At 38.5% G+C, this 12,744-nt stretch overlaps 1 pseudogene; it reads right to left on the reverse strand.

Moving 5' to 3' along the window:
• Window positions 1–581: 581 nt before the first annotated feature.
• LOC122641690 lies at window positions 582–12,279 on the reverse strand (annotated as a pseudogene).
• Window positions 12,280–12,744: the final 465 nt, after the last annotated feature.

Consider the following 12,744-nt stretch of genomic DNA (forward strand, 5'->3'; position numbering starts at 1 on the left):
GGCCTGCAGAGGAGCTCAGGGATGATAATAGATAATGGTTTTGTGTACCAAATCATGTTTTGCTTGCAAAGATCTTAAAGCAGTCAAAAAGGGAAGCGAGGGGAAGAAATCCACTAACCAAGATGAGACTCAAAAACTTCAAAAGCCTGAGATTCCCTCCCACTATCTTTACAGCTAGGAATGCAGAGTGAAAGCAAATCCTATTCGTAGATTTGCTATCTGAATTTGATTTGACAGCAGATAGATATTTCATCTCAGTATGCAATTAATTGAGGCTCTTTTAAGCAAAAAATAAATAAATAAAATTGATGCTCTATTTTTAACGGAAAACGATTTTTTGTTTGAAGTAAGAACATATATCATCTTATCCAAAAAAACAGAACACATCTTCTCACTCTAGCGAACTTTTGATCTTTAGGTCTTGTTTGTTTTCCACAAGTAGGACTCTGCTCACCATTCTAAGCAAATCCTGATACCACTGAAAATTGGAAAAAATGGGGGGGGGTGATGGAAATGAAAGGACAGAATGAACAGAGAATTTAGAAAAGAATCATATCATCCAAATGCCAAAAGCCGCAGTGTCAAAAGATTCTGCAAACCTAATCGACTTCCATATCAGAAATGGCTTCATTGAGAATCTTCTGGAGCTCCTTCACTCTATGCCTTGCAAGCGCAATGCAATCCTACAAAGATTGGATGATTTTACCAGTCAGAACCAACAAACAAATCAGTTTTCAATTTAAATGGATAAAATTATATTGGTGTCCCAAGAACATAACTAATGATGTACTGTAGACTCTAGTATGGTGCTTCACATGGTTCTTTACTCGCAATCCATCCACTCGGAAAATATCAATTGCAAGTCCAGAGGCATTATTACAAAGTAACTGTATTAAATCAGCACACGGTTCTTTCATAAAAATTACTACAGAAGCAATCTATCAATTAAAAACGCTATGCATTTGGAACCAGGGCAACTCTAAAGCAATCCAAGGTTTTTCTTGGGACGTCATGATTACCAAAACGGTGCAGGCTAGAACTGACCTAAGGCATGGCTGCCTCCTCAGTATTTATCTGCATCTTTCCTGCTATTTACGGTCATGGATCAACAAAGTAGTATGGAGGTCCACTTGTTTTTCCCCTAAACCAAATGAGCCTTCTAGTTTCTCAGCAACCACTAAGTACTGATTCATGAGATTTAACGACCCTGAAGAGCTGATGTATAGGCCAGAACTGGTCCCCCTGGCCTGTAAAAGGACACAAGCCGACTAGATGAATCCATAACCACTGTCACAAGAGTTTCCATGACAGACTCTTCCTCTGCAGTAGGAATCCATAACCAAGATGTACTTCTTGTGAAGAATGCATGTTAACGAAATGGAATGCAGCTCAGAGTTAGTTTCCTCTTTGCTTTATTAACTGGATCTTGTGCTAGCTTGGCATCCCCATCCTCTCCAGAAAGAGTGACTACCCTTCCATCTTCATTGATTGAAACAGCCGGAATTTGTACTGCAGGAGAAAAAGGTATTAGGTTAAAAAAAAATACATTTTGGTGCAAAGTAACAATTTAATGATTTGAAACATTTTTAGGAGATAAGCTGCTGTAAATCACAGACAAACCCAATCCAATTAATAAAAAAAAACTATTAGCACCATCACCATGTTCTCAGGGGGAGTAAACCTCAAGAAATAGGCCAAATACAAAAGTTTCTGTGTACAAGCCAAGAAAAATTACTACTCACATGTTGAAGAGTTTCTATTCAAGCAAAAGATTTCTATGCTCCAACAAAGTCACATAGTCAATGGATAATCATGAGATACCAAAAATCCAATGGCCCCATTGACCATGATAGAGGTGAACAGTATTCAAATATCAACAAGAAGGGGTTCTGTATTACGAAGAAATTTTCCACAGATGAATAAAAATAGTGAATTAGTCAGCTCAATGCCAAAAATGCCTCTCACCATGAACTTATTCCAAGACTAAATCATCCAAAATAGAAGTTAAAGCCTTCTACTAGATGGTCCAAAAAAATATCCCCAACCCAAACATGCAGGCCAACTGATTGACGGCCAACTGATTGACAACAAAGAATGGTTGCTGATACTACAAACTGTGATACTCCAAAGATCAAAGCTGCACATAAAACTGGACTAGCAATTTCATTTTGTTTCCCCCTTGTAAAACTGGACTAGCAGTTTCATTTTGTTTCCCCCTTGCATGATAAATGCATATTGAATCTAAAGGCCTAGGGCACATCATACCCTACAAGGGGTCTCAACTCAACTCAGCCTTGTCCCAACTAAATGGGTTGGCTACATGGATCCATTTTCCCCAATCAGTTCTATTCAAAGCCATACTCGTTACTAGTCCTAAGCTATGAACATCTTTCCTCACCACTTCTCCTGGTATCATTTTAGGCCTACTCCTAGCTCTTTTAGGTCCTTCAATCTGAATCAAATCACCACTCCGTACTGCAGCATTCAAAGGTATCTATTGCACATGTCCATGCCACCTCAAACAACTTTCTCACAACACATCATATATCAAAGCTATTCCCAAATTAGCTTTAATTTGCACATTCCTTATTTTATCTTTTCTAGTTTTACCACTCATCTATCTCAACATCCTCATTTCAGCCACACTAAGTTTGTTTGTATGTTGTTTCTTCACTGCCCAACATTCAGTCCCATATATCATTGTTGGTCATGTAACTATCTTACAAAATTTTTCTTCAAGTTCTAAAGGAATACGTCAATTACACAACACTCCAGACGCACCCCTCCACTTCATTCACCTTATTTTAATTCGGTGTGCAACATTTATCCTCTATTTTCTCCTTCTTCATTTATGATTGAACCTAGGTATCTTAAATTTCCACTTTGCAGTCTCCCTATCACCAATTTTCACCACCTCACTTTCAGTCATATTGTTCTAAAGTTACACACCATATAATCTTTTTTTTTTTTCTACGTATCTAAAACCTTTTGATTCCAAGATTGATCTCCATCATTTCAACTTTGTATTTATCCCTGCTTTTGTTTCATCCACCTAAACATTATCATCAGCAAAAGAATACACCAAGGAATCTAATCATGAATGTCTCTAGTCAGCTTGCCTATGATTAGCGCAAACAAATATAGGCTTAAAGTTGATCTTTGATATAATCCAATTGTAATTGGGAATTCATAACCCTGCCCCCAGTCATTAAACTAGTCACTGCACCATTATGCATATCATTGACAATGTCCACATAGTCACTCGGAACACTTATCTTCTCTAATACTTACAAATTAACTCTCTTGAGACTCTATTATAAGCCTTTTCTAGATCAATAAAGACCATATAGATATCCTTCTTATATTCTCTAAATCTATTTATTAGTCTCCTGAGCAAATATATAGCTTTTGTGGTTGATCTTCCTGGCATAAAACCAAATTTGCTATCCAAAATATTACTTTCTTGTCTCAGGCAGGTTTCAACAATTCTCTCCCATAATTTCATAGTATGGCTCATAAGTTATATTCCACTATAGTTATTACAGATTAGAATATCACATTTATTTTTATACTTAGAACCACAGTACTTCTCCTCCATTCATCTGGCATTATTCTTGTGCTCATAATTTTATTAAACAACTTAGTTAGCAAAGATATTCCACAAATTCCTAAGCCCTTCCAAACCTCTATTGGAATACCATCCGGACCTATTGCTTTACCTTTTTTTCACCCTCTCTAAAGCTTCCTTCACTTCAAACACTGTAATTTTTTGTATTTATCTAAGAGTTGTGATTTCTTGATGGTTCTTACAACCTTCTAAAACACTATTACTTGTATTGTTTTCATTTAGTAAGTCGTAGAAATAGTTTTTCCATCTCTCTTTAATATCCTCATCATTTATTAATACTTTCAGCTTCACTTATAATGCATCTAATATGGTCGAAATCCCGACCAAGTGGTCATAGGTTCAAATATCTGGAAACAGCCTCTCTGCGAAGTGGGGGTAAGGCTGCGTACATTATGACCCTCCCCAGGCCCCACAGTGGCAGGAGCCTCATGCACTGTGTATGCCCTTTTATGGTTGAAATCTCGACCATAGTTATCAAGGCGTCCAGGCAGAAATCTGGGGGTATGGCGATGGGGCGCCTTATGGTATGTAAGAAAGGCGACCGCCTTGGTCACCAAGGTGTCTCCTAGGTGACGCCTTAGGACGCCTTGTGAGCAAGGCAGTCGCTTTTTGGTGTTTTTTTTTATATTTTTGTTTTTTAACTTTTTTTTATGTACTTTTAAGTTATTCTAATTGAAAATATGTCATTGGTTGTACATTTTTGGTTCCATGCTGTGAGATGCATGGAATCATCTGTTAAACTAAAAAAAAAACAAACAAAACCTAAATACCAATGCCAAACTCGATTCACCTAATCACCTTCGCGGGAAATACCAAAATCAAAAAGAAAAAAACGAAAGAGAAAAGAAGCAGCGCAGCAGCGACTCCGACGGAGCTCAGCTCAGACCTCAGTCCTTCAAGGCTTCGACTCCTTCTCAGACCTCCCTCTCAGTCCCCATCCTCCACCGGCGTCCGGCGAGGCGGCGACTTGCAGCGACTCTGTCAGAGTTCAGACCTCAGTCCTTCGACTCCTTCTCAAGTTCTCAGTCCTCCCTCTCAGTCTCCATCCTCCACCGGCGTCTGGCGAGGCTAATTGTAAGTTCCGTGTGTTTTTTTTCCCTTTTTCCTTCTAAAATCTAAACCCCTTTCCCCTTTTTAAGTTCTAACTTCTAACCTCTCCTCCACCGACACCCCCATCTCCAGCATCCACCCCCACCGGCGAGAGAAGCAACCTCCACCCCACCGGCGACGTCTCCAGCAGTCAGCTTCCACGGTCCCTCTCAGTCCCAGAAGGTTCCACCGGCGTCCGGTGAGGCAGCGACATCTCCCGCCTTGTAAGTATTGTGCTTTTTTCTTTTTTTCTTTTTTTCCTTCTATACCTAAACCCCTTCTAACCTCTCCACTCTCCATCGACGTCTCCATCTCCTCCAGCCTTAACCTCCACTGGTGTCCGGCGTCCGGCGTCCGGCGTCCGGGGTCCGGCGAGGCGGCAACATCTCCAGCCTTGTAAGTATTGTGCTTTTTTCCTTCTAAACCTAAACCCCTTCTAACCTCTCCACTCTCCATCGACATCTCCAGCCTTGTATGTTCTTTTGTTTGTTTCTAAAGAGGACCGTGGACTGTGGAGTAACAAACAGTTCCTTTAACTTCATTCAATCTTGTCTTTCTTTCTTTTCCTCCTTTTTTTATCACAGAATTGAATGATTTCTTTATTGGACTAAAATGAAGTGATCACAAGACCAGAACTTGTAAATATTTCATATTTATGAATGGTTTTGAACTTTTGATTGGGCCGCTCTCTTGGCTGCATTTGGATGGACTTAGGAGAGAGGTCTTTTCATTTTGTTTTATCTTTCCCTCTTTTCCATGGAGGTCTTTAAGGTGTTTGTAGATATGCCCTACCCTTAGCCGACATGTCATGATTATGCTACTTTGCAATTCCTTGATTATGTACTTCAATTCTTTCATATTTATTTAGGATACAAGTAGAATTATATAAAAATTAATATGCTATTTATGCCTAATAAAATGGTTATATAAAAAAAAACACTAGAACGCCTTGTTCGCCAAGGCGACGCCTTGAGGCCGCCCTATCGCCAAGGCGCTTAGGAAGGCCCTCAAACGCCATGGTCGCCTTGCCACCTTGATAACTATATGATCTCGACACTTCCTTTCCCTCATTTTACCTATAGATACATTTTTCCCCTTCCTTTGTGCTCAAATCGTTATAGATATCCTCATATTTCTTAGTCCTTGCTTTCCCTACTATCTTCCTAGCTTCATTTCTAGAAAATCTATACCTTTTTAAATCCTCTACATCCTTAGTCCTTTGCCAAATTTAAAAACAAGATTTATTAGCCTTGCTGGCTGCTTGAACTTCATCATTTCATCACCATGGTATTTCTCTAGATGAATGTTGTTTTCCTTTAAATTCTCCTAGAACTTCTTTACATCCTACGAGGGGTCTAATTTAAGTTCTAAATCAATGCACAGACCTAACTACAAAAAGATTGTGTAATGGAGCCATTTGAATCCCATCTGCAGAGCAACCAAGAAGAATAAAATTTCAATCCCCTACAAAACAATACATTAGCCAGTTGATACATTGAAATCATAGAGAAGGGAATCTTGAGACAAAGAATCAAAATGGAACATAAACAAGACAAAAATAGGGAAAAGTTAAGCAAAAGCTCTTACAATGAGAGAATGCAGCATCAAAAAGAGTACCATCCGCATAAAGGCAGTATATGTCCTGCAAGATAAGGATTCTTTGTCATCCAAAACAAAGGAAAGAAATAGGCACTGGTGCTGCTTTTTTCCCTGTTTTTATTTTTGGATAAGTAGTGGATCTGTGGTCAAAGCTTAGTAGATGAAGCCAGGTTTCATACCCAGATATAGGGTACAAATCTCCCTACACGTTACCAACTTAGCTAGCTGGCATATTATTTTCTCAGCCATTGGCTAGAAATCAACTTTTGAGCAACCAACACATTTTGAAAAGAAACACAAGGTAGGCGAAAATAAGAACCAAAGAAAGAGCTTTAAATTTAGACAATAAGTAAGAGCAAAGCTCAAACATGGAGTGCATTGAAGCAATGCTTAGAGAATTTTTACATAAGGAATTGAAGAATAACAATATTAGAACCCATTACCAGGTATGCCATCCAAGCAGCCTTGCCATTGATTAAGGATAGTTCCTTTAAATTGATCATTCCAGAACTGCAAGCAATAACTAGTCCATCAGAATATGTACAGCTAACGCAGAAATTAACTGGCAGGGAAAGTTTTCTAAATTGTACATCGAGCAACCAAGGAATCATCACAAAGATTAGGTCACAAGACCCAGGCAAGTGTAAGAAAAATATCTGCTTTAATATTCCATTGGATTATAATTAAATTGAAAAATTAATATTAAATAAGGATTGAATTTATTTTTTAGTAAAATTTCCAAATGATAATGAGTAGCCCAGGATTTGAACCTGCAACAAATCAGATGGTATAGATAACTTCCTTTTTGAAATAAGATAAAACCCTCCCCAAACCATGCTTGCATTTTCCATTGCACACAAACGCAGTTCCCTAGACAAACCTGTAAAATGCTGAATGAGTATTTCAGAAAGGAAATGAATGCAATCTTTTTATTATTTGTTCATCTTTTCAATCATTATTGAAATATTGAGATAAACTCAAATTCCTCATGAAATGTTTTAGTTTTTATTCCACAACAATCAAAGAAACCTCACTGGATATGGTAAATATCAAAGTCCACAGGCTGTGAAAAAGAAATTCAGAAATTCACTAAGAGGTAAATAAATTAATAGATTGCATACAGAATGGATTTTTATCCTCTCAAGTGCGGTGCACTGCCAGTGCACCTCACTTGAGAACCCAACAGTACACCCAACACTTAAGAAGATAAAAAGACGCCACTGCCCATGTTTTAATGGTTGGATTCTCAAGTGTGGTGCACTGGGCAGTGCACCGCACTTGAGAGGATAAAAATCCATACTGAATCATGTTCTTTCCGATGAACATTAAGTGTTTCGATCGAAAAGCATACCGTGTTCAAACGATTTATTACTAAAAAAAATCAAAAGGTTCAAAAATATACCTCAATGGAAAAAAAAATTGTTACGTCCTGCCTAGCTTCTTCCCCCCATATGATTGGAAAAGAAAAAGAACACTTGTAGCATATAGGTGCATTTCATTCCATTGTTCTGACTTTTAGCTTCTGCACCTATCTGATTGACAATTATTCAACTTCTCCTAATTTACTTTTCCTTTTAGTCTGTAAAAGCAGTAAAGATTGAAGAGCTCTGAGAAAATATCCTATCTACATAATTGATCAGAGAACTCAATGAAGTGAGAGTCCAGTGAGGATATAAATAACACACAAACAATGTTGTCTCACCATCACCATTCTTATCCTGAAAATCTAGGTTTAGCTTGTTTCACCAAGCACTTTATCCAAAGTTGTTTCTTTTGTTAAAGCATATAGTCTTGAAATCTTTTCCCACCAGTCCACATTCTCCCAGGCCTTTCTTTTGTACTTGAAGAGCCCTCAACTTGCACCGCACAAAGCCACTCCTCATAGGAGCAATCACATGTTAATATACTTTGCTCTGAGCTTAATAAAACCATATTGAACCACCATCCCCAAATCCTATCTAAGTGAATACACGCATCCTGATTTTCTAAAACTCTGCTCTACAGTGCATAACCTCTCCTAGTAGCTATTTGATAAAGTTTTCCCTTCTAAGTCACATCTCACTTCAAGAGCAGATTCATCGACCAAACATTCATTTTATAGGCACCATCCTCCTTAAGTCACAAGGAGATCGAGATATGATACCATCAAGTTTTCTAATGACTACTTTCTACAGTACTACTGATGTTCTCACCGAAGTTGTCGCCTTAGGTTGGCTATCTTAAATCCTTTAAACACCAGACAAGGAGACCATCGTCTAATTTTGCGTTATTCCCTTGTCATGTCAATCAAAACTGAATCATCTAGAGATGAGATGAAAGGAATCAGTTCCAGCCCGAAGGTGCAAGGCAGACCCTTATTGGTTTTAAAATGCACTTAAGGGCTGGTACTCCTTGAGAGAGGCCTTTATCCAAACTCAACCATGCCGCTTTCTCAGACAAGCAGCCAGGATCCCATCTTTCCATAAAGTCTACCATAACTTCTTTTCGATCCTTCGATGGATTTTGAATTTGCAAGAAGCCTGCAGTACTTTTTACCCATAAAATCTCTCTTTTCCACAGTAAGCCAACATATTGTCATAATAGCCTAACCACAGATTCCCTCGCGTAGTTCTATCATCCTAGACCCTTATTTAATACTTCGACAGTCCAAAACTTGAAGATCTTGCATATGTGATTGTTCTTTTTTCTTTGCTTTGGGTGGTTCAGGCCCAACCCGTTTGGATTTGTACTACTACTTCATTATGTACCAAGAGATACACCAAGGGATCCACAACCAATACAATAGTATGACCCTAATCCACCTCCCAAAGCAAACCAACTGTTACTGTAAACTCATTTACCCCTTCTCATATTCTTAAACAAACCAGTTCGCCTCCATAAATACATTTAAAAATGCTTCCACAATATTTAACCCTCCCCCCCCAAAAAAAAAGTTCCTCAGTATAAATGCCATGTGTGGAGATTTTTTTCCCATTTTTTATCTCATCGTTGATATTTATTTTACGTAAAATAAAAAGATAGCCTCACAATGGCCGATTTCGCTGTTATAAAAGCCAAACTAGTATTCTTATTCTCTCGTTCTTTTTCAGTATTAATTTAGCTCCATCAGTTACCAATCTCCCCCATGTTTTTGCAGTTTGGACTAAATGCCATATTCTTTGGCTTTAATCTTTCTGGACAGCCTACTCAACAAAGACAATCCCATTTATACCGTACATTTCCTATCTCTACAAGGATGTCATCTGACTCCCAAGCCTTCCCACTTTACATTTTTGGGCACTTGATTTAGCCTACTCAGATTCAATCGCGTATCTCTGCTCTTTTGTGTTAATACAACCTTTAAGTGTATATGGATCGTACAATCAAGTTTCCCTAACTATTTTAAAGGGATATTACTAATGCGGTTGGAGGATAATTCTTTACTCGGGGCCAGGTCTGATCAAGAAAATATGCACTTAAATAAGGACAAATGGGAACAATTATAAATTTACATTGTGCGATTGAATCTCTGGATTTACATGAGTTCTAGAAAAACTTACAAAGAACAAATTTAGAGAAACATTCTTTTTGCTCAATTTGTGGGCAAATTTGACATGTAAAGGAATAAACTGAAGCTGAACTGAGTTTATGAAGCATAGAAAATCTTTCTTCCTTGCTACAGTTGTGCAAGGAGTTGGACGGTGTTCTACTACTATTTCTCTCTACCCATATAGAAGCATGAGCTGCCAGAAGGATTTGTTTATTTTGGAGTTATCACTTCTGCTCTTTAAACAACAAACTCAGTCTTGTCCCAACTAAATGGGGTCGGCATCAGTCCTGCTCTTTCAATGAGGTAAATTAGAACTCTATGTCGAATTTTCGATAGACAAATGAGTAGAATGTTGGATTTGAACTGTAGTCCTATACTGGTTTGCCTTATCCAAACCAATTTCATTCAAAAACAAGTCAGAACTAAAGCTTATAAGGCTAGCAGCCCAAGTTGAGTTTAGGCCAGGCAGTAGGCCCTGCCTAGCCTGTCCCTATGTATCACCACAATTGCAATTTTGAATCCACCTCTTGCAAAAACTCCTTCACACTCTCCTATAACCCTCCTTGAGAAGCTGCACTACTCCATAGCACAATCTTAATGAATATTAGCCAATCACTACTTTGTCAAACCCTGCAGCTACATCTGTCAAATACTTATTGTTACTAACCCTGCCTACTTTCCATTATTGTCCTTCACTAGGTAATAAAGTTCTAAATCTAGACCACCTTATTTTGTGTATCCATCTTTTTGGCCTACCGTTAACAAGCTATTTTTATCTGTAGTTGTATCCACCAATTCCATGCGTGTATCTACCAAGGTTTCTATAGTGCAGTTTTAACAAGGAAAATCATCTCCCATAGCGGCTTCTCCATTAGCAGCAATAAAAAATGCCATGGAAGCTTTGGTCATCTTTTGCATCAACCTGGATTAGTGAGTAACAACCTCAACATTACCCTTGAAGATTCTAAGTATGGAGAGAGGGTACATAGACATTCATAGGAGGATGTGTCATTACATACGAGGGAACATGATTGAATCTGAGCCTAAAATTTGATATGTGGCTAATTCACACCTAAGCGTGGAGAGGGGGTACATAGACATTCATAGGAGGATGTGTCATTACATAGGAGGGTATATGATTGAAAAGTCTAAAATTTGATGTGTGCCTAATTCACACCATTACCTAGATAACCATATGGTGCCACATAACCTTCCAAGTAGCAAAATTCAGGCGCTGGTGTAGATATACCCTTTACACCCGCTGGTGTGGAGAAACTTTTCACTTTACTTCTTGATAAGAAGGATTCAGTCGAAATCTTCCACACAAGGCCTGTAAAATGAAATTTCCATTCATTATGGATGGCAAAAGCCCGACACTAGCAGAGATAAGCACAAATAAACATCAAGCATGTAACAAAACCAAAACTATGCATTTGCACACATAACAATAGTTGCTTCAACAGACACATATCCACACTAGTAAAAATAATGGTGATGAATCTTCAATAAGGATTCGCCAAGGATAATTCCATTTGTACCTAATTCCGATACTAGATCAACAGTAGAAAGAAACTAAATCAAAATACCAAGTCACATAGAGATTAACATGCCTGGATATAGCATCAGACAACTGCTTTGCGATGACTGGTGCCACCTCAGCCGGCCTTCCAGGCCTAACTAGTGGAGAGCAAATCGGAGGCATGTGGAAATCAATAGCTGTAACGAACTGCACTTCAGAAACGATTGCAAGGGGGAAAGAAAGAACCAGATTACAAAGGGTAAGTCAAAAGACAATCAACCTAAGGCCTAACTAGTGGATAGCAAATCGGAGGCATGTGGAAATCAATAGCAGGAACGAACTGCACTTCAGAAACGATCGCAAGGGGGAAAGAAAGAACCAGATTACAAAGGGTAAGTCAAAAGACAATCAACCTAAGCAGCCTTCATCTGGGGATTCCATTAAGGGAGTCATTACTTCCATCTTGATAGCAGCCAACATGGTCTGCACAAGAAACAAGCAATCAAACACTTCAAATAAAACCACAAAAATAATAATAATAACAATGTCAGATATTTAGGAACTTGGGATAACAAGAAAATACAGCACTTACAGCGTGACCAACTTTTGCCAATGCTGATCCATCAGCAGATGCAACCGCCCCTGAAAATAAACAACAAATGGTTATCCATTTGAACTAAAACATGAGATTATACGTGAAACATAGAATGATAATGGATTGGGAAAATTGTAAGACAAAACAAGGTCAAACGAACCAAAAGCCACACTGGTCTCCCTAGCTCTTCCCAGTGGTCTGGCATCAAGGCGTATGGACTCGAGGAGATGGCGTTCTTGGAAGCGAAGTGGGAAGAGGCGCCTGAAAGCGTCCACCTCCATCTCCCCTGCCAAGTCTCCCGAAGCACCAAACGATTCCATTCTGCCTCCTCTTCTTTCTTTTCCGAATAACTGAAGCAGCGAAGCTCCTTACTACACCCTGATGGAAAGAAACTGCAACTATCACATGTATTTTAATCCTCTGCAGTTTCTAAAAGTGTGCAGTGCGACAGTGCTAGGTGGAGATGTCGACACCTGACCGCTCGGATATCCAACGATAGATATCAATGATGGAATAAATAGAAAAAACAGTTACAGACCTTTTACAGTAGTTTTACACCTCAATGCTCTGTGCTGTACATAAAACTGCTCGAGGATTTCTTTCGTTTTGTTCTTGTGAGAATGTTCTTCTTTAAACAGTTACAAGTTTATTTTTATTTTTTTGGTAAAACTACGTTACAACCATGGTACAAAATTTCGTGATATATCGCAAAATTTCAGTAATTTCGATAGGATCAAGATGAGATGTGAAGGCAAAATCAAAAAAGACAAAATTTTAACGATATT

The sequence above is a fragment of the Telopea speciosissima genome, chromosome 10, assembly GCF_018873765.1.
Source record: "Telopea speciosissima isolate NSW1024214 ecotype Mountain lineage chromosome 10, Tspe_v1, whole genome shotgun sequence".
NCBI classification, from domain to species: Eukaryota; Viridiplantae; Streptophyta; class Magnoliopsida; order Proteales; family Proteaceae; genus Telopea; species Telopea speciosissima.